At 53.0% G+C, this 22996-nt stretch overlaps 1 protein-coding gene across 1 annotated transcript in view; it reads right to left on the bottom strand.

Annotated features, from left to right (window-relative positions):
* Positions 1–18152, bottom strand: part of P2RY8 (purinergic receptor P2Y8) — a 56200-nt gene extending 38048 nt beyond the window's left edge. The window contains exon 1 of the mRNA XM_013976840.2: positions 17882–18152. The gene's annotated coding sequence lies outside the window, so the exon portion shown is untranslated. The remainder of the gene's footprint in view (positions 1–17881) is intronic.
* Positions 18153–22996: the final 4844 nt, after the last annotated feature.

Genomic DNA, 22996 nt, shown 5'->3' on the forward strand with positions numbered 1-22996 from the left:
GTCTCTGACCCTTGTGGCGCATACGTGCGTTCTCAGCTGCTCGGTCATGTCCAATTCTTTTGCGATCCCATGGACTGTAGCCCGCCTGGCTCCTCTGTCCATGGGATTCTCCAGGCAAGCACACTGGAGTGGGTTGTCATTTCCTCCTCCAGGGGAATCTTCCCAACCCGGGGCTTGAACCCCCATCTCCTGCGTGGGCAGGCGGGTTCTTTACCACTCAGCCGTCTGGAGGATCCTTGAATTAGGGACCACACCCCAGAGGACTCTGCTGCAAAAAGGATCTTAAAAGACTGTCCTCTGTAAGGACCTTATTTCCGAAAAAAATAAAAAACGGGGGGTCATATTCTGAGGTCTTGGGGGTGACGACGTTCCCCAGCTGAACTTCTGAGGTGCATGTTTCTGCCCCTAAGAGTCCCACGTCTAAGTCAGCGGTATTTTGGCGTTCCCAGGTCGGCAGGGTGCGTAATGGAAGAGGCATCTGGTGATTTTGTTGTTTCCCGAGGAGCGAATCAACACGAGGCGTTTCTCTGTGCTCTGACCATTCAGTTGCTCTGTGGGCTACGAGCCACCCGACACTTGTGCTCTGCACACTTTGAGTCTGAGGCCCCATCTCCAACAGCCAAGAAGCGGGGCCCCTGGGTGGAGAAGGGCTGGGTTTCCTGGGTGACGAGAGGAGACCAGGGGCTGATGCTTGAGAAGCTGATAAGATCGTAGGAAGCAGATGTTTATCTTTCCGTGAAGGGCATAACAAACATCACGTAACACCTCGGGGAGCTGACGGCCAAGGACCCTAGGTTTCCCACCGTGGTGGGGAATCAAAAAAAATGGACCCTGTCTGTCCGCATGCATGTGCTGAATCTCCGGAGACATAACAAAAGATATCTCTACTTTGGCTCTGATCACAACAGTTAGAATCTTCTCACTTAGATTAGGGGAAAAAAAAAAAATGGTTCAGACAGGAACGCATCTGCCTGCAATGCAGACCTGAATTCGATCCCTGGGTTGGAAAGATCCCCTGGAGGAGGAAACAGCAACCCACTCCAGTATTCTTGCCTGGAGAAATCCCCATGGACAGAGGAGCCTGGCGGGGCTACAGTCCATGGGGGTCACAAAGAGTCGGACACGACTGAGCGAGTTAGCATGCATGTCTAAAGTTTGTAGCAGGAATATATGCTGATAGATACTAACGAAAGCATCTTTGTTTTTCCTTCGTAAACCCTGCTCCATGTAGTGGTACCAAACCGTCATGCTGCAGAGTTTGCACTCAAGACAGTGTTCTGATCACTTAGGCCTCAATAAAAGGAAAAAAAGAAAACAAAAGTCCACACAAAGATTCGTACAAGAGAAGAAAACACATTCTCTCATGCTCTGAGCCCCTGGAGAATGAGCCTGGAGGTTTGTCATCCAGGAGGAGAAACAGGCTCACGCTCTTGGCGAGGCAAGAGGCCTGTTGGATGGAGGGGTGGGGGCGGGGGGTTCCTGCCCACCCCAGACCCCCAAGGACCCTTGAGGGATTCCGTGCTCCGTGGTTGCCACGGTGACTAGAAGCTCCACACAGTATCACCGCATCCCAGTGACTAAAGAGCCTCACACTGCAGCCCTGGGTGCTTCCCTGCTCTGGACACACGCGGTTCCCTGAGACAGTGGATACGCCCCGGAGTGTCCATACCCACAGGAGGGCATACGGGGAGGGTTGTGGGAGTGGCCGAGACCCCGGGGGTCCCAGTGTGAGGACTAAGGGGCTGGTCACAGAAACCCAGGGGTGTGATCACATCCGGGGGCCGGATGTAGGGCACAGCAGAGACTTGAGGGAGCTGGTCGGGTCCTTGGGAGCCAGGCCAGGCCATGAGAGGCAGGGTCAGCCTTAAGTTAGGCCTGTAGTCCAGGCAAACTGCTACCAAACCAATGCAGTCAATTTTGTCTAAAATATCCGTGTGTGTGTGCTTGTGTGCATGTGTGTGTGTGTGCACACTCAGGCGTGTCCGACTCTTTGTCACCCTGTGGACTGTAGCCCGCCAGGCTCCCCTGTCCATGGGACTCTCCAGGCAAGAATACTGGAGTGGGTTGCCGTTCCCTTCTCCAGGGGAGCTTCCCGACCCAGGGATCAAACTCACATCACAATATCCATGCCTGCATGCTAAGCTGCTTCAGTCGTATCCAGCCTTACGTGACCCCGTGGACTGTAGCCCGCCAGGCTCCTCTGTCCGTGGGGTTCTCCAGGCAAGAACACTGGAGTGGGTCGCCATTTCCTTCTCCACACAATATCCGTATAGGTGGTCAGTTACTGGTCTAGATGTTGCTGCACAGCTGTTTTGTTTAAAAAGCCGTGATTCACGTTTAAAACATGAACTCTGAGCAAAACACATGACCTGTCATACCATGGTTGGGCCTCGTCTCATCAGTTGAAAGCTTTTGGAGGAAAGAAACAGATCCTCCGAGGAAGATGGAATTCTGCCTCCAGACAGACTTCAGATGCAACCTACAATATCATCGCTTCCCTGCGCCTCCAGACTACTGGTCTCCCCAGCAGAACTGGGAGTTATCACAAACCACCGCAGAAGTGAGTTTGAACAAACTCTGGGAGATGGTGAAGGACTGTGAAGCCTGGCATGCTGCAGTCCACGGGGTCACAAAGAGTTGGACACGACTGAGCGACTGAACAACAACGTATCTTCCACACTCATAAGGCTTTTCCTTAACCTCTGTCTCTCATCTCTATGTATCTAGTTAATTTATAGACAAGTATATACATCTATCTATCCTATATCTATCCTCTATCTTCCGTATCTATTCATCCCCATCCAACCATTCACGATCTATCTATCTATATATGTAAATAAACACGGATCTATCTACCTAATCATCCATCCTTTTAATACTTGTCTTAGCTTTGGAGCTGGCCTGGTAAAGAATCCGCCTGCCAATGCAGGAGACACAGGTTCTATGCCTGGGTCAGGAAGGTCCCCTGGAGGAGGGCATGGCAGCCCACCCACTCCGGTATTCTCACCTGGAGAATCCCATGGACAGAGGAGCCTGGAGGGCTACAGTCCGTGGGGCTGCACAGAGTCGAAGATGACTGAGTGACTGAGTGTACCACAGCACGTTAGCGTTCTCCATAGAATCAGAGCCAATAGCATTTATATTTTAAGGGAGCAACTCCTGTGATCACAGAGACCGAGACGTCCCCCAATATTCTGCCTCTGCTCTAGAGACCCAATGGGGCAACGTTGGGAGCTCACCAATCCTCAAGACCGAAAGAACCATCACCGCGCCCATAATCAACGTGTCCTTAATTTACCCCGTGTCCTGTGACGGAGTCACAGAGCCGGTGCAACGCTGAATACCAAGGACTGCTGATATACCCATTGTATGGATTTCTAGACTGAGGCTCGGGACAGCTAAGGACACCCTCTCGAGCCAGTTAGACCCGTTTTGCTGGTGGACACCTCTCGCCTGTGTAGTTTTATATTTATAGAAGCTCTTTTTTTTTTTTAAGGGCAGCATCATTGTGATGAGAAAGTGGTGTTTTTCTCGTTTGATGGAAGAGGAAATTGAGGTTTAGTCATTAGGTCACGGGGTGGCCACGGTCAGACACACAGCTGGGGGTGTATCTCCAACTGCGGGAAGAAGCAGACCCAGCGACCTCGCCAGACAGACACACACCCCTTCTCACGGGGAGGCCGGACCGTGATGGCCCGCTCCGTGATGTTGCAGGTGGCCCCGTGGTCTTCCCCTCTGGCCTTCACAGCTTCCCAGGGGATCGGGGCCTGTCTACAGATCCATCCTCATGACGCAGCCCCAGCCAGACACGTGGCGGCGGCTTTGGGTCAAGCGTCTAAGGGCTGCTCTTGGTCACGCTGCACTGGACGCTGTCCAGCTAACGCTGATTTTCTGGCCGCTGTTCCGAGTATCAGCATCCCTCAAAACCATGGGCAGTCCGTCCACCAGCTGCGGCTATTTAAACCGGGCCCTGCGGCGGTCAAGGGCTTTTGGCTGTGGGTGACCAGGCCGCCCTCGCCCACTGGGGACACTCAACGGTGTGTGTAGCTGTTTCTGCTTGTCATCACCTCCGGAAGGGTCTCCCGGCACGAGGTGGGTGGAGACCAGGGACGCAGCAGGGTGGCCGGACTCCCCACATCAGAGAGTCGTCCAGCCCCAGGTGTCATTTGTGGTGAGTCTGAGACACCCTGACCTAGCTCGAGAGACTTCATCGACTTATGTATGTATCCATCATCATCCATCATCTACCTGTAACTCATCCACCTAGGAATCATCTAAGTATCTGTAGACCTATCATCTATCTCCCATCCATCCGTCCATCCATCTACCTGCTAACATGTATTATTTAACCATCATCCATCCATCTAGATACGCAGATGACACCACCCTTAGGGCAGAAAGTGAAGAGGAACTCAAAAGCCTCTTGATGAAAGTGAAAGAGGAGAGTGAAAAAGTTGGCTTAAAGCTCAACATTCAGAAAACGAAGATCATGGCATCTGGTCCCATCACTTCATGGGAAATAGATGGGGAAACAGTGGAAACAGTGTCAGACTTTATCTTTTGAGGTTCCAAAATCGCTGCAGATGGTGTTGCAGCCATGAAATTAAAAGACGCTTACTCCTTGGGAGAAAAGTTATGACCAACCTACTGCTACTGCCACCGCTGAGTCGCTTCAGTCGTGTCCGACTCTGTGTGACCCCATAGACGGCAGCCCACCAGGCTCCCCCATCCCTGGGATTCTCCAGGCAAGAACACTGGAGTGAGTTGCCATTTCCTTCTTCGATGCATGAAAGTGAAAAGCGAAAGTGAAGTCGCTCAGTCGTGTCCGACTAGTAGCGACCCCATGGACTGCAGCCTACCAGGCTCCTCCATCCATGGGATTTTCCAGGCAAGAGCACTGGAGTGGGGTGCCATTGCCTACTCCGATGACCAACCTAGATAGCATATTAAAAAGCAGAGACATTACTTTGCCGACTAAGGTCCATCTAGTCAACGCTATGGTTTTTCCAGTAGTCATGTATGGATGTGAGAGTTGGACTGTGGAGAAGGCTGAGCGCTGAAGAATTGATGCTTTTGCACTGTGGTGTTGGAGAAGACTCTTGAGAGTCCCCTGGACTGCAAGGAGATTCAACCAGTCCATCCTAAAGGAGATCAGTCCTGAATATTCATTGGAGGGACTGATGATGAAGCTGAAACTCCAGTACTCTGGCCACCTCATGCGAAGAGTTGACTCATTGGAAAAGACTCTGATGCTGGGAGGGATTGGAGGCAGGAGAGGAAAGGGCTGACAGAGGATGAGATGGCTGGATGGCATCACGGACTCGATGGAAGCAAGTGTGAGTGAACCCCGGGAGTTGGTGATGGACAGGGAGGCCTGGCGTGCTGCAATTCATGGGGTCGCAAAGAGTCGGACACGACCGAGCGACTGAACTGAACTGAACTGAACATCCATCTAGGAATCATCTAAGTATCTATAGACCTATCACCTACCTCCCATCCATCCGTCCATCCATCTACCTGCTCTCATGTATCATTTAACCATCATCCATCCATCTATCTGTCTTCCTATCCATCCATATCTGTCTATCATCATCTATCTCCCATCCATCCATCCACCATCATGTATCATTAACCGTCATCCATCCATGTATGTATCATCTAGGTATCTATGCCCACCTATCATCTATCTTCTATCTGTAATCTATCCATGCACCTACCCATCTGTCTTTTCATCCATTTGTCTATCCGTCCATCCATTATGTATGTATCTACCCATCCGTCCACCATCTCCCTTCACCCGTTCATCCATCCATCTAGCCATCTTAGCGTTCATCCGTGTCTATCTTCTCCGCTCTTCAGTAAGCTTCCTGAGCCCTACACTTCACTCCTGTCTCACTCAGCCTCTCGGGTCCCCGGTATCCTGTCTGGTTCCCCATCCTCTCTCTTGCGTGGTCCATTTTAATCAACAGCGTGGAGGAGGAAATGGCAACCCACTCCAGGATTCTTGCCTGGAGAATCCCGCAGACGGAGGAGCCTGGCCGGTTACAGTCCATGGGGTGGCAGAAGAGTCGGACACGGCGGAGTGACTAAGCAAGGCCAACAAATTGTGGACAAAGAGTGATGTTTTCACAGATCAGCCCAGTTGCAAGGCGCCTCGTGACCGGACCATCACAGTCTGAACCAGGGGGAGTCCCCTGGTGGTTCTGTGGCTGAGACTCCATGCTCCCAGTGCAGGGGGGCCTGGGCGCAGTCCTTGCCTGGGGAACTAGAGCCCACGTGCTTCGAGGAAAGCTCCCACATGCCACAATTAAGACCTCATGCAGCAAATAAATAAAGGAATACTAATTTAAAAAAAAAGCCACAGACGGGAGGGAGGCTGCACAAAGCCAGCAGCCCCAGTCCCGCTCCGCCGCCCAGAGCTGGCCGTCCATCATTTGCATGGCTGCTTAGAAATGGCGACGGCAGTGTTTATTTAGAAGGGAGCTGAGCTTGGAAAGGAAATCGGCCACCCGTGGCAGGGACAGGCAGCTTGTGGTGGGGGGGCACCTCAGCAACACCCGCGCCGTTGGCTTCCTGTGAGCGTGACTCAGAGCCTGCAGGAGCCAGGCGGGCTCAGCAAATGCTCGGGCAGACAGTGTTTATAGCCCGGGATGAGGAAGTCAAGGGTGGGGGTGTGGCGGCGGCTGGCAGCTGCCTCTTTCCTCTCTCTTTTTAAAACGGAGATACAGCTCACCATTGGAAAGGACGGGAGCCAGTGGCATCTGGGGCAGTCACCGCGTGGCCCCAGGACCGCTCCCGCTGCGTCCCAGGACGCTTCAGCCATCTCCACGCGGGCTCGGATTTTAGCATCAAGGACAGCTCGTGAGACAGAAGGTTCAGATTCTCCGGGCACCAGACAGTCCTTATCATCAGCAGCAGCACCATCACCGACGTTACCACCACCACCATCGTCACCATCATCACCGACGTTACCACCACCACCATCGTCACCATCATCACCGACGTTACCACCACCACCATCGTCACCATCATCACCGTCATTATCACCACCACCACCGTCACCACCACCATCAGCAACATTATCTGTCGGGAGCCGCCTTAGGCATTGCTGACAAAACAGAGGCACCGCCCCTTTGTTCCGTAGGCACGGACCCGGAATGAAGGAGTTAGGCGTTGTGATTCTGACTTGTTTTTTCCTTTCCTCGGCTGAGCTGACTGAAGAGGATATTAAGGTGCTTATTGTTTTTGAGAGGAGCATGAGAAGGCGTAAAGCCTTCTGCGGCTGTGCTCGAAGGATAATTCATTAAGTTCATCACTCACACTTGCTCAAGGACTTTTACAAAAGAGTGTTCCAGGGTGAGCACAGAGGCCACAGCTTGAGGCGACGGGAGAGATTCCTATCTGAAGCCTATTTGTGAGGAAAGTGTTTATGGCAAAGGAGTTTGCTGAATTTAGGGCTTAGGAATAATTAAAATAGAAGCTAAAGATTTAAGGATTGCTGTGATGTTACAATATTCTACTAGAGCTTACAGAAATTAGGGACTTTAGAGATATTATTAGCTAGAAGCCCTTTCTAAGAAATAGTGAGCTTAGGATACCAGGGGCAAACAGGACTTAGAAAGATAATTAAACTGAGGAATGTGGTGTGCAGCCCAGACATTAGCGTGAGTTACAGCGTATTCACAAGGACACAGGAGAAGAAGTAGATAAGAGAATCGCTGAGGAAGGAACTCCTTTTGAGGGGCAACAATGATTTTTGGAGAAAAATAAATCTGGGTCTCTGGGAGCTAAAACTATCAAACCTCTGACCTAATGCTTTTGTAAAAGTACAAAAGAGAATCATAAGCTTGAAATAAACAGGTAGTCCAAAGGAAAACTGAGAGGCTGCCTCGGTTTCTCTCTCACCGACACTGCTCACCCCTTCAGGCTGAATCCCTGGCTGCTGGACCTGGACTCCGGCAATTATCACCACCACCGTCGTCACCATCGTCACCATCATTATCACCACACCGACACCACCATCGATCACCATCATAATCACCTCTACCATCACCATCATTATCATCACCATTATCACCTCTGCCAACACCACCGTCGTCACCATCATGACCACCACCACCATCAATCAGCATCATCATCAGCATCATTATCACCTCCACCAACACCACCACCACCATCATCACCATCACCGCTACCACCACCATCATCACCATCACCATCATCATCAACACCACCGTCGTCATCATCGTCACCATCATCACCACCATTATCACCTCCACCAACACCACCATCACCACCATTATCACCTCCACCAACACCACCATCATCACCACCATCACCACCACCACCACCATCATCACCACCATTACTACCTCCACCAGCATCACCACCATCACTATCATTATCACCTCCATCATTATCACCTCCACCATCACCACCATCATCACCACCATCACCACCACCATTATCACCACCACCATCACCACCAGCATCACCACCATCACTATCATTATCACCTCCATCATTATCACCTCCACCATCACCACCATCATCACCATCACCATCATCACCACCATCACCACCATCATCACCACCATCACCACCATCATCACCACCATCACCATCATTATCACCTCCACCAACACCACCATCATCACCATCATCACCATCACCGTCATTATCACGACTACCACCATCATAATCCCCACCACCGTCACCATCGTTATCACCATCACCATCACCGTCATTATCCTCTCTATCATTATCCCCTCTACCAGGACCATCATCACTACCACCCCATCACCATCATTATCAGCACCACCATCACCACCATCAGCATCACCACCACCATCACCATCATCACCATCTCCATCATTCTCACCCTTACCATGACCATCATCACTACCACCCCCATCACCATCATTATCAGACCACCATCACCACCACCGTCACCTCCACATCACCACCATCATCACCACCACCACCATCACCACGACCACCACCATCACCACCACCACCACCATCACCACGACCACCACCATCGTCATTGCCATGATAATAAGGCAGCGTAGACCATCAGCTGGCTGGCTGACTCTGAGAAGGTCACAGAGTCACTTGCTGCCTCTGTCTCCCCACGTGTAAACGGATGCCAACAACATTCTCAGAGGGACATCATGACGGTTCCAGCAATCCACCTCAACACCTACAGTGACAGCCCTACAGGGAATCCTGCAATATTCGGGATGAGCCCTCGAGCGTGAAATCAATCGGGGACTTGCTTGCCACAATGGCATCCCACTCCAGTACTCTCGCCCGGAAAGTCCCATGGGCGGAGGAGCCTGGTGGGCTGCAGTCCATGGGGTCACGAAGAGTCGGACATGACTGAGCGACTTCACGTTCCCTTTTCACTTTCATGCATTGGAGAAGGAAATGGCACCCCACTCCAGTACTCTCGCCCGGAAAATGCCATGGATGGAGGAGCCTGGTAGGCTGCAGTCCATCGGGTCGCTAAGAGTTGGATACGACTGAGCGACTTCACTTTCCCTTTTCACTTTCATGCATTGGAGAAGGAAATGGCAACCCACTCCAGTGTTCTTGCCTGGAGAATCCCAGGGACGGGGAAGCCTGGTGAGCTGCCGTCTATGCGGTCGCACAGAGTCAGACACGACTGCAGCGACTTAGCAGCAGCAGTGTTGAACAGACAGGTGGATCTTACTCAGTCTTCAAAGTGGCCCCTTTAGGCGATACTGTTCTTATGGAACTTGTTCTTGTGCTTTGCAGCAGGGGTCCGTGAGCAAGTGAGGGGCTCAGAGTGGGGGCATTTGGGCAGGGCCCCAGGTCTCGACTTCTCCAGCGCACCTTCTCTCTCCCTCTGACTAGGATGAAGACTGCAAGACGTCAAGGAGAATTTATTTGAGATGTCCTCAACCCTGGTGCCTGCGAATGCAGCCTTATGTGGAAAGAGAGTCTATGCAGACGTGATTAAGATATAAGTTACGATGAGCCCATGAGGGTGGGTCCTAAGCCAGTGTGACTGGTGCCCTTGTGAGAACAGGAGACGCGCAGATTGACACAGGAGCACACAGACGGAAGACGGCTGTGCGAAGGCGGAAGCAGAGGCCGGAGGCAGGCGGCCACAAGCCCAGGGACACCTGCAGCCCCGAGAAACTGGAAGAGGCAGGAAGGACCCTCCCTTGGAGCCATCAGAGGGAGCACTGCTCTGTAGAAACTTTGATTGCGGAGTTCCAGCCTCTAAAATGTTAGAGGAAAAAATTATGGTGTTTTAATCCACTCAGTATGTGGTCATTTGTTATGACTGTCCCAGGAAGCTAATTCAAAGGGACTGACTGGGAACCAGCCTCCTCTTTTGTTTTGCCTGTCCATTCATTCATTCATCTATCCATCCACCCACCCATCCATCCATCCATCATCCATCCATCCATCCATCATCCCTCCACCTATCCATCCATCATCCATCCATCCATCCATCATCCCTCCACCTATCCATCCATCACCCATCCATCCATCATCCACCTACCCATCCATCCATCCATCCATTCATCCATCCATCCATCCATCCATCCATCTATCCATCCATCAACCCTCCATCCATCCACCATCCCTCCACCTATCCATCCACCATCCATCCATCCATCATCCATCCATCCATCATCCCTCCACCTATCCATCCATCATCCAAACATCCATCCATCATCCACCTATCCATCCATTCATCCATCTATCTATCCATCCATCATCCCTCCACCTATCCATCCAGCATCCATCCATCCATCATCCCTCCACCTATTCATCCATCATCCATCCATCCATCACCCATCCATCATCCACCTATCCATCCATCATCCATCCATCTATCAACCATCCATGTATCATCCATCCATCCATTCATCCATCCACTCACTCACCCACCAATCCATCCATCCATCCATTCATTTACCCATCTGCTCACCCATCCAACTATCCATGCGTCCATTTATCCAACCACATATCTGTCCTTCCATCTGTCCATCCATCCATCCATCCATCCGTCCACCCATCTATCCATCATCCAACAAACATTAGCTGAGCCCATGCTGACTTATTCAGGCTTCTCATTTACAAGGCCACAGCCCAAACATGCATCCCGCCCATTCATTCCCAGTGGCTGTGACTGAGGAGTTGTCTCTGCTTTTACTCCACCCACCTGCTAGCCTCCTGGTCCACCCTTGCCCTGACTGCTCAGGTGCCTGTGACAGAAACACTTGGAGACCCATGCATCCAGCCGCAGGGTAACTCGGAGGAGCCCGCAACCTTGGCCGATGGGCCTGGTCCACGGCGGTGATGGGCGGGAGGCTGGGATCCGCATCTTGTAATCCGCCCACTCCCTCCGTTCCTTTTATAGCACAGGATATTACAAAAGACACTTCCTACGCTTCCCGTTTTTTCAGTAACAATGCCACTTGTTGGAGCCCATGCTTGGTTCATAATTGAGTGGGTAATCCCATGGTATGGGGAAGATACAAAGGGCTCACACTGGGGCTCTTTGTTTGGACAGTTCAGTTCAGTTCAGTCACTCAGTGGTGTGACTTTGTGACCCCATGGACTGCAGCATGCCAGGCCTCCGTGTCCATCACCAACTCCCAGACTTTGCTCACACTCATGTCCATCGAGTCTGTGATGCCACCCAGCCATCTCATCCCCTGCCACTCTGTTCTCCTCCCACCTTCCATCTTTCCCAGCATCAGGGTCTTTTCCAATGAGCCAGTTCTTCACAACAGGTGGCCACAGGATTGGAGTTTCAGCTTCAGCATCCGTCCTTCCGGTGAATATTCGGGAGTGATTTCCTTTGGGATGGACTGTTTGTGTGGACAGTGGGGTCTGAATGTTGGTCCCTTTGGAACGGAGCAGGACGCTACGGTCATTGCCCACTGCCCCCCGTGCCCTCTGCCTGCCTTTTGTCTGTGGAAAACGTTACTCAAAGAATAAGTTTAATCACAGAAGTAGGAGATGCAGAAAGAAAGGGAAACAGTTGAAGGACATGAAATAAAACAATGCAGTCATTAAGCTGGAGAAAGCTGAGCGCTGAAGAATTGACACTTTGGAACTGTGGTGCTGGAGAAGACTCTTGAGAGTCCCTTGGCCTGCAAGGAGATCCAACCAGTCCATCTTAAAGGAGATCAGTCCTGAGTGTTCATTGGAAGGACTGATGCTGAAGCTGAAACTCCAATATTTTGGCCACCTGATGCGAAGAGCTGATACATTGGAAAAGACCCTGATGCTGGGAAAGATTGAAGGCGGGAGGAGAAGGGGACGACAGAGGATGAGATGGTTGGATGGCATCACCGACTCGATGGACATGAGTTTAAGTAAGCTCCGGGGGTTGGTGAAGGACAGGGAGGCCTGGCATGCTACAGTCCATGGGGGTCACAAAGAGTCAGACACGACTGAGCGACTGAACTGAACTGAGTCATTAAACATTGTCAAGGACCTTTACTTCTTTCTCAAGGACTCTATATTCTGAGCCATATCCTGTGAGCTGTCTTACAGATACTAGAACATCAGATGGAGAAGATAACTACGTGATGACCGGCTTGTACCGAGGACATGAGGTGCCACCGTTCCGAGCATTGGCCGCAAAGAAATGGAAACAAACGCATCCCTGGAACTGAAGATGAACTGAACCTAAAACAGCCAACGTGATGCTGGTGAGACCGCTGATGACCGATGTGAAGATGACTGTTAGGGATGACTGAGCTGTTTCAGCATGCAGTCCCCTCTGCTTCTGTCTATAAAAGCTCTCACCCCTTGCTTGTTGGAGTGGGGAGTGGTGGTGGGGGTGGGTAGTCGGCCTCTGGACAGATGTCCACCACTCTCCGCCACCCCCACCCCTCCCCCGAGCCAGTTGCCAGCATCTGAAATGAAGCAAACTTTCCTTTCCACCAGCCTGGCCTGTCTATTGGCTTTTGAACAGCCAGCAGCCAGATGCTACACCTTCTTTCAGTAACACACTGCCCCGCCCCAAGGGTGCTCATTTATCCCGTACTTGTGATCTCAGCATATCACAGGGTCTTCTCTCATTTTCATTATTGTATCACAGGAGCAGGAGCACGTGGCTAAGCTTGAGACACGGCAGAAAGTGGCCCAGCAGGCCCTGAAGTGGTGGGTTGCCACCCTGAGAGCCGGGGCGGGGGGCGGGGGGTGGGATGTGAGATGGCCTTGCTTCTGCTCGAGCCCCGTGGCTGCACTCCATCATTGTCTTGTCCTTTCCGTGGTGGTCATGAGCTGGGGGGTGACTCTGCCCCCCGAGGAGGCTGTGCTGATGTCTGGGGACAGTGTTGCAAGTGACGATATCTGGGGATGCTAGAGGCCTCCGGTCGGTGAAGACGAGAGGTGCTGTTTAATAACCTACAGTGCAGAGGACGGGCCAAGAATTATCCTGTCTAAAAGGCCGCAGTCAATAGTATGAGCAGAGAGACGCTGTCTGACCATGAGAGCCTTCTATCTCTCTCTCTCTGTACCTACCTAGCTTTCATCTCTTTCTCTCTATACATGCATCTCCATTCCTACATACCTATCATCTATACCTATCCATCCATCCATCCATCTATTCATCTATCCGTACACCAATCCATCCATCCATCCATCTAACTATCCACCCAGCCAGCCAGCCAGCCATCTATCCATCCATCCATCCACCTATCTATCCATCCATCCATCCACCTATCTATCCATCCATCCATCTATCTATTCATCCATCCATCCACCCATCCACCCATCCATTCATCCATCCATCCTTCCATCCACCCATCTATCGATCCATCCATCCATCCAACCATCCATCTATCTATCCACCCATCCATCCATCCAGCCATCTACTATCCGTCCACCCATCCACCCATCCAGCTAGCCAGCCAGCCATCCTTCTATCCATCTGTCCATCCATCCACCCATCCACCCACCTATCCATTCATCTGTCTATTTGTACACCTATCCATCCATCCATCCTTCCATCCATCCTTCTATCCATCCATCCATCCATCCATCCACCTATCTATCCATGCATCCACCCATCCATCCTGCCATCCATCTATCCATCCTTCCATCCACCCATCTATCGATCGATCCATCCATCCATCTATCCATCCAACCATCCACCCACCCATCCATCCATCCATGCACCTGTCCATCCATCCATCTATCCATCCACCCATCCTTCCATCCATCCATCCATCCATCTATCCATCCAACCATCCACCCACCCATCCATCCATCCATGCACCCGTCCATCCATCCATCTATCCATCCACCCATCCTTCCATCCATCCATCCATCCATCCATCCATCTATCTATCCATCCAACCATCCACCCACCCATCCATCCATCCATGCACCTGTCCATCCATCCATCTATCCATCCACCCACCCTTCCATCCATCCATCCATCCAACCATCCACCTACCCATCCATCCATCCATCTATCCATCCATCCATCCATCCATCCAACCATCCACCCACCCACCCATCCATCCATCCATCCATCCATCCATCCATCCATCCATCCATCTATCCATCCAACCATCCACCCACCCATCCATCCATCCATGCACCCATCCATCCATCCATCTATCCATCCACCCATCCCTCCATCCCTCCATCCATCCATCCATCCATCTATCCATCCAACCATCCACCTACCCATCCATCCACCCATCCATCCATCCATCCAACCATCCATCATCCACCCATCCATCCGTCTATCCATCCTTCTATCCATCCTTCCATCCATCCATCCACCCTTCTATCCATCCATTCATCCATCCATCCATCCTTCTATCCACCCATTCATCTAGCCATCTATCCATCCATCCATCCACCCTTCTATCCATCCATGCATCCATCCATCTATCTGTACATCTATGCATCTATCCATCCATCTATCCATACACCTATCCATCCAGCAATCTATCTGTCCATACAGCCATCCTTTATCCATCCATCTATCCATCTATCCATCTACCTATCCATCCATTTACTATCTATCTGTACACCTATCCATCTATCCATCCATCTCTCCATCTGTCCATACACCTATCCATCCATCCATCCATCCATCTATCCATCCCTCCACCCACCCATCCATCCATCTATCCATCTATCCATCCACCCATCCATCTACCTCTCTATCCCTCCATCTATCTGTCTCCATACTTACCTATCATCTATACCTCTCTCTGTATTCTATCCATCCACCTATCCTCCATCAGGCACCCAAACTATCATCTATTTACCCACCTGTCATCCATCATTGATCCACATTTTTCTTCATGTGTGTGCTATCTAAGTTTACCTATCTGTGCATGCATGGGCGGTAAGTCACTTCGATCCTGTCCGACTCTTGGTGACCCCATGGACTGTATGTAACCCCCCAGGCTGCTCTGTCCTAGGAATTCTCCAGGCAAGAATACCAGAGTGGGCTGCCATTCCCACCTCCAGGGGATCTTCCCGACCCAGGGATCGCATCTGAGTCTCATGCATTGATAGGCAGATTCATCTACTATTTTCTTTATTATCTATTCTCTGTCTGTCAGTAATTTATGCACCTATCTCTGTCATTTATTATCTCTCTATCTGTCTACAAACCAAACAATTCTCCTGCTTGTCTGTCTGTCCAACTCTCAGCTGTCAATCTGTGCACCATCCATCAATCATCTAATATATTTGCAATGCTTGTCTCTCTGCCTGGCATCTCCTCATCTTCCAGACCCAGGGATCAAACCCACGTCTCCTGTGTCTCCTGCCATGGCAGGCGGAACCTTTAGTGTGGAGCCACCGGCAAAGACCCGAGTTCCCTGCCTGGCTCAAAAGCAAACCCAGTCACCAGTTGCCTGTGAAAGCATGGCTTTCCCTAAGAGAAGGCAGACCCTGCATCCATGTGTCCATCTGTCCAGCCAGGAGGGGGTGGTGGACATGGCTGCAAGATTTTCCCTGGGGGCTCCTGGCGCTGACCCCGGGGGGAGGGGGGGTTCTGGGGGATGCCACCCTGCAGCCCATGTGTGTGCTTATGTGCTGGGTCAAGGCTCCCTGAGATGGGGTGTTGGCCCTCGGGAGGGTCTCCTGGGGGCACAGAAGGGGGGCCTGGACAATTTCCCATAGTCAGGGACCAGGATAAGTTACCAGAGGGGTGTGGGGTTCCCGGTGTCTCGCCCACACCTGACTCCTCCCAGACAGGACAGGGCCCCTGGGCAGGAGGCCAGCTGGTGGACACACCCACGGAGGGAGGGACAGACAGGCTGGGCCAGCAAGGAGGGGCACCCTGGGGACCCTCCCACCCCCACCCCCGCACCCATCCCCGTCACTAACCCATGACTCCTGGCCTTCCCGCCTTCATCCCTAAGATGAGAACAGAGGCCTCAGTAGGTTTGCGAGGGGGTCCAGGTGACCTCTAAGGGGTGGTATTGTCCCCCTTCGCGCCCCTGCGTCCTGCGGCTGAGCGGGGATGTTTCAGAAACCAAGGTCGATGTCCGGAGGGTCGGTCCAGCCTCCAGACTCCTGCCACCACCCGGTTCTTCCTCCTAGAGGCGGGCAGGGGTCTCCAGGATGCGGGGACCACATACAGGAGGTGCGGCCCCTCCGGCAGCGAAGCCTGGCCATGGAGACGCAAGGCTCCTCCCGCCCCCCGAAAGCGAAACTGCGATTCTTGCAGCTCCTGGAGGCGTTTTAAAAGGAAAGTCCGTGCTCACGTTCGGCCCTGGTGCCCATTCCAATCCAACCACTGGGCCCCGCTTCTAAAGGGGCGGACGGAGCACGCGGGCCCCGCCCGGCCCCGGTTCCTCTGCGCTCCTGCCCCGGGAGCGGGGTGGGGGGGCGGCCCCTTCTGAACCCCACGCAGAAGACACACGACAACCTAACAGAGAGCAGAGAAGAATGAAAAAAAAAAAAAAAAAAAAAAAAACCAAACCCTCCTTGGTTTGGAAGCAGAACCGTTACGGTGCGTTAATTCCTCCTCGCCAGGCGTGACCCTAAGCGCACAGACTCTGGGTTTGCACAGCCAGGAATTCCCAGGGCAGAGACCAGTGCGCACGTGGGGCTTCACTGCTCCCCAAACCGGGGGTGGTTTATAAAATGCAGCTTTCCAAGGAAAGAACCAGCCCGCCAAGGCAGGAGACACGAGCCTGCGGGGTTCGATCCCCAGGTGGGAAACATTTGCCTGGAGAAGGAAACAGCAACCCACTCCAGTATTCCTGCCTAGGAGATTCCGTGGACAGAGGAGCCAGGTGGGTTACAGTCTTGATTCGCAGTTTCTGGGTGAATCGGAGCCAGTGAGGCGATCTCAGAGCTCACGGGGGCCCCCAAGTGGCTGGAACCTTCCTCGACCAAGGAGGCCCCCCCCTCCCCCCCGCCACGACCCCACCTCCGGCCCTGTCTCCGTCCCCCGGTCGTGCCTGGCCACCCTCGGCGCTCATGTGTGCGCAGGTGAGGTTTCCTGAAGTTTGTGCCAGGAGGCTGTGTTCAAAGCAGCTCCCGCCAAGTGGTCGCGCCTGCAACGCAGGAGCCGCCGCAGACCGGGTTCGATCCCTAGGTCGGGAAGATCCCCTGGAGACAGGCATGGCAATCCACTCCTGTTCTTGCCTGGAGAATCTCCATGGACAGGAGGGGCCTGGCGGGCTGCCGTCCGTGGGGTCGCAGAGAGTCGGACACCACTGACTGAGCGCGCATCAAGGCCCTGTCTGTCTGAAGCTTTTCCTGTCTTGTCCGCGCGCCCCACCCCCGAGAGAGGAGGACGCACGCAGCCCTCCTTCCCAGGCTCTCATCCCCGTAAGGCCCTTCCCCGGCGGCGCCCCGGGCTCCAGACAACGCGCGTAAAGTCGGAAAGTGGACGCACCTGGAAAGGCCGATGCGCGTCAGCGGTGCAAACGCAGCCCGGGGCTGGATCCGAACGCGCAGCAGCCGTGCTTCAGACCAAGCCTGGAGTCAGGAAGCCACCGTCCAGCCGCCCCCGGAGGAGCCCGGGCTGGGTGTCAGAGCGCGGCGCGGACGCCGGCATCGCCGCCGTGTCGGGCGCGCAGATTGCGCGCGGGCTTACACCCTCGCCGGATTCAGAGCCTCGAAAGGTACCCGCTCCCCGGCTCCAGGCGGCCTCCGTGGAGACCCAGGGTCGGTGCAGAGGAAACCCTTTTGAAATTTCCTGTATAACCGTCTGACGGTCTGCAGTCTCCTGGCGTCCAAGCCCGCCGGGGCCCCTCCTATCAGCGTGCGCCCTGCCCCGGGGGCGGGGTGCAGGGGCGGGGAGTGGGGTGCGGCCCACGGCCGGGACCTCGTGGTGGCTCGTGCCGGCCCCCGCGAGGTGACTGCTTCGGGGAGACGCCGCCTCTCCGAGAAGGTCTGCAGCTTGCAAACGCCTGCAGACCAGGAGGGGAGGTCGCTGGCCCCAGGGTGCCGCCGGCAGTGACCTGCAGTGAATCCCAGACGGAGCAATGCCTGACGATTTTTATTAAAAAAAAAAAAAGGTAAAACTGTGCTAAGCGAAGAGACTTCCTCTTGCAGGCGAAACCTGAGTGCCTGGCTACCTCTTTTGGTTCTGCAGCCAGAAGGTGACCTGCCCGGGTGACCCACGCCCCCCGGGACGCCCAGGAAGCCTGCTCCCTCTTCCAGCTGGACCTAGCCGGATTCATGCCCCACCCTCATCCCGACCCCCCTCCCCACCCGCGGCCTCAGACCCCCCGGGCCCCTCGGTGGATGGGGCACTCCAGAGCAGAGAGGGAGCTGGGCCAGTGGGTGCGGCCCACGTGGAGAGGTGAGGAAGGGGACCTCACAGCAGGTGCGCTGTGATCAGACGGAGGCAGCTGCTGGGAAAAGACCCTCCCAGGGCCAAAGTCCGGCTCTGGGGCCCAGGGTCATGCGGAAGAGGGGATGAGGGTGCTGATTCTGGGCGGCCGTCTTCTGGGAAGTCGCAGGGGTGCTGAATGAGCAAATGTGGAACCGCAGTTTGGGAAAACCCGGGGTCATCCGTCTACTTATGGGGTATGGAGGATATCAGCACCTCTGTGTGCTCCCCTGGTGTGTGCTCAGACGGTAAAGAATCCACCTGCAATGTGGGAGACCTGGGTTAGATCCCTGTTGGGAAGAGTGCCTGGAGGAGGGCATGGCAACCCACTTCAGTATTCTGGCCTGGAGAATCCCATGGACCGAGGAGCCTGGTGGGTTACACTCTGCTGGGTCGCAAAGAGTCGGACATGGCTGAGCAACTAACTTCTTCCTATCTATGTATCTCAGTCATGTCCAACTCTTTGTGACTCCACGGACTGTAGCCCACCAGGCTCCCTTGTCCACGGGATTCTCCAGGCCAGAATACTGGAGTGGCTTGCCATGCCCTTCTCCAGGGGATGTTCCGGACCCAGGGACTGAACCTCAGTCCTCTGCACTGCAGGCAGATTCTTTACCACCCGAACCACCAGGGAAGCACGACGATTATTATTTTGTCTTGCTTGATTGCTTTTCTTTGTTTCTCTGTTTTCTCGGTTCTCTGATTGAATGTATTCTTCGGAACTCAGGGAGGCCTGGGGGCAAAGCTTTGCTACAAAATAGAAAGCAGGCTGGGGACATTGCACGGCAGGTCTGTTCAGGGAAGGCCTCGTAGGCACCTGCCCAGTTACAGTGGGGAGGAACACATCCGTTCTCCATGTGGTATGAGACTATTTAGTTGTTGAAAAGCACTTTAGGATGACAAGATGGCAATCTGGCAGCCAACCAAGCTCCACTCTCATGCAAACTGTGAACTTTGTCCACTGGGTGTCTTTCCAGCAGGTGGGGGGTCTGCTCTCCATCCTGGCTCTCAGGGGTCCTGGCTCTAGCAAATGTGAAAGTAGAAGGTAAGAGAAGCGTGATCTGCCACTGAGCAGGGTCAGGCCACGCCCCTGGGTAGATGCTGATGACATCTGGGGTGAGCCTGTAAGGGGAAATCCAGTTGCCCTCATTTCCTCTTCCTCCCCATGGAGACCAGACCCGTGGGAGGATGGAGGATGATGAATGATGGGTAGATGGATGGTGGATGGATGGATGGATGACGGATGGATGGATGCATGCATGGACGGATGATGGATGGAAGATGGATAATGGATGGAAGATGGATGATGGATGGATGATGGATGATGGATGGATGATGGGTGGATGGATGATGGATGAATGGTGATGGATGGATGGATGCATGCATGGACCGATGATGGATGGAAGATGGATGATGGATGGATGGATGATGGATGGATGGATGATGGATGAAGAATGGATGATGGATGGATGATGGATAATGGATGGAAGATGGATGATGGATGGATGGATGATGGATGGATGACAGACGGATGGATGATGAATGGAAGATGGATGATGGATGGAAGATGGATAATAGGTGGAAGATGGATGATAGGTGGAAGATGGATGATGGATGTATGGATGATGGATGTATGGATGGATGATGGATGTATGGATGGATGATGGATGATGGATGAAGAATGGATGATGGATGATGGATGAAGAATGGATGATGGATGGATGATGGATGGATGGATGAATTGATGAGAGGATGGGTGCATGAATGATGGATAGATGGATGATGGATGAATGGTGGATGGATGGATGCATGCATGGACGGATGATGGATGGAAGATGGATAATGGATGGAAGATGGATGATGGATGGATGGATGGATGATGGATGGATGATGATGGATGTATGAATGGATGATGGATGGATGGGTGATGGATGAAGAATGGATGATGGATGGATGATGGATGGATGGATGGATGGATGGATGATGGATGATGGATGGATGGGTGATGGATGAAGAATGGATGATGGGTGGATGGATGAATTGATGAGAGGATGGATGGATGAACAGATAGATGTTTGGACGGATGGATGGATGGGTTGATGGGTAAGTGGATAGATGGTCCAGGTCACAGTCCTGAGCCTGCACTTTGGATTCCATCACACCTTTCAGAGCAAAGTGGACCCCAAGAGGCGACGAAGCCAGCCCCTAGATTTGCAGGAACCACAACTGGCCTCTCAGAAAGGCGGGTCCCTGTACCCTGGCCTCCGGGCTTCTGTGCAGCCCTGGGTGGACCACTTGGTACGGAGAATCAGGTGAACACACAAGAAGAGGAAGGGGCACGCCCTTCAGCTCACCTATCAGCGCTCTCCATCAGGTCTGGTGGTTTCTCTCGAGAGGCTGGTACTGACAAAACCTCAAGAAGAAAAACAAGGTCATGGTACAGGAGGCCCAGGGGGAAGGTTTCAGCTCCCCATAGTCCTGGCACGAGGCCAGGCTGTGAGGTCTCCTTCTATGAGTGCTAACAGAATCAAGGGGATCAGAAAGGGCTCTTGGTCCCACTGAGTGGGACCCAGGAGGAGATGAGTCTGCGCTGTTCAACTGGCATGAGTTCCAACAGCCCAAAGCTGGAAACAACCCGTGTCCATGCACGGAGGGGTGGTTGATAAGCGGATGATGGGTGGGTGGATGGGTGGATGAAGGATGGTTGGATGGATGGGTGGTTGGATGGAAGGATGGATGGGTGGATGAAGGATGGATGATGGATGGAAGAGTGGATGGATGGATGGAGGATGGATGAATGATGGATGGGTGGGTGGGTGGATGGATGATGGGTGAATGGGTGGGCGGGTGGATGGATGATAGGTGGGTGGGTGGATGGATGGATGATGGGCAGGTGGGTGGGTGGACGGATGGATGGATGGATGGTTATGTGGGTGGATGGATGGATGGATGGGTGGATGAAGGATGGATGATGGATGGAAGAGTGGATGGATGGGTAGATAGGTGGATGGATGGTTGGAGGATGGATGGATGGATGGATGATTGATAAGTGGATGATGGGTGGATGGATGGATGGGTGGATGGATGGATGGGTGGATGAAGGATGGATGTTGGATGGAAGAGTGGATGGATGGATGGAGGATGGATGAATGATGGATGGGTGGGTGGGTGGATGGATGATGGGTGAATGGGTGGGCGGGTGGATGGATGATAGGTGGGTGGGTGGATAGATGGATGATGGGCAGGTGGGTGGGTGGACGGATGGATGGATAGATGGTTATGTGGGTGGATGGATGGATGGATGGATGGTTATGTGGGTGGATGGATAAGTAGGTGAATTAAAGGATAGATGGACGGATGGATGATGGATAAACGGCATGGGTCCATCCACACAGTGGAATATTACGCAGCCATGAAAAGGAGTGGGGCTCTGACACAGGCTGCAACGTGGATGGACCCTGAAGACACGCTGCTCAGTGAGACAAGCAGACACAGAAGGACGCACAGTGTGTGATTCCATCTGTAGGAAACGTCCAGAACAGGCAGATGCACAGACGGAGGAAGTGGGTTTGTGGCGCCAGGGGCTGGGGGAAGGGGGATGACTTATTGGGGTGGTGTGTCTTTGTGGGGGGATGGAGATGTTCCAAACCTCGATAAAGTCAACAAACGCACAACACTGTGGATTTTGAAATGATTCATTGAATGCTATGTGGATTTCACAGAAATTTAAAAAAAAAAAAAAGCAAGAATCAGACAGACTCTGTCCTTCAGAGCGTCAACTGCCCCAGGGCTTTCGAGTCCCCTGCTGGGTCCCTTCTGGCTCACCAACAAGAGCCCAGAGCCCAGGGAGCAGATGGGATATTTGATGTGGAAACAGGGTCCCTGGGTGACCTGGATGGTCCTGGCAAGCAGAACGTGGCTGGCTGCACACAAAACCGACGAGACCCTGGAGATGGTTGTCCGCAAGCAAAAACAAAAGGCGAAACTGACGGAGGATGCAGAATCAGTAGCTTGCACTTGACTCACCCCAGTTTCAGATTCTAAAGCCCCTCGGCGTGAGTTCCTCACGACGGTTTGTCTCATGGCAACGCTGATCCTGTAACTGAAAGCAAGTCCTGGGCTCCTTGAGACACTCAAGGACCCACCTCAACAAGGCTGGATCATACGGAGGTG

Source organism: Capra hircus, unplaced genomic scaffold (assembly GCF_001704415.2).
Source record: "Capra hircus breed San Clemente unplaced genomic scaffold, ASM170441v1, whole genome shotgun sequence".
NCBI classification, from domain to species: Eukaryota; Metazoa; Chordata; class Mammalia; order Artiodactyla; family Bovidae; genus Capra; species Capra hircus.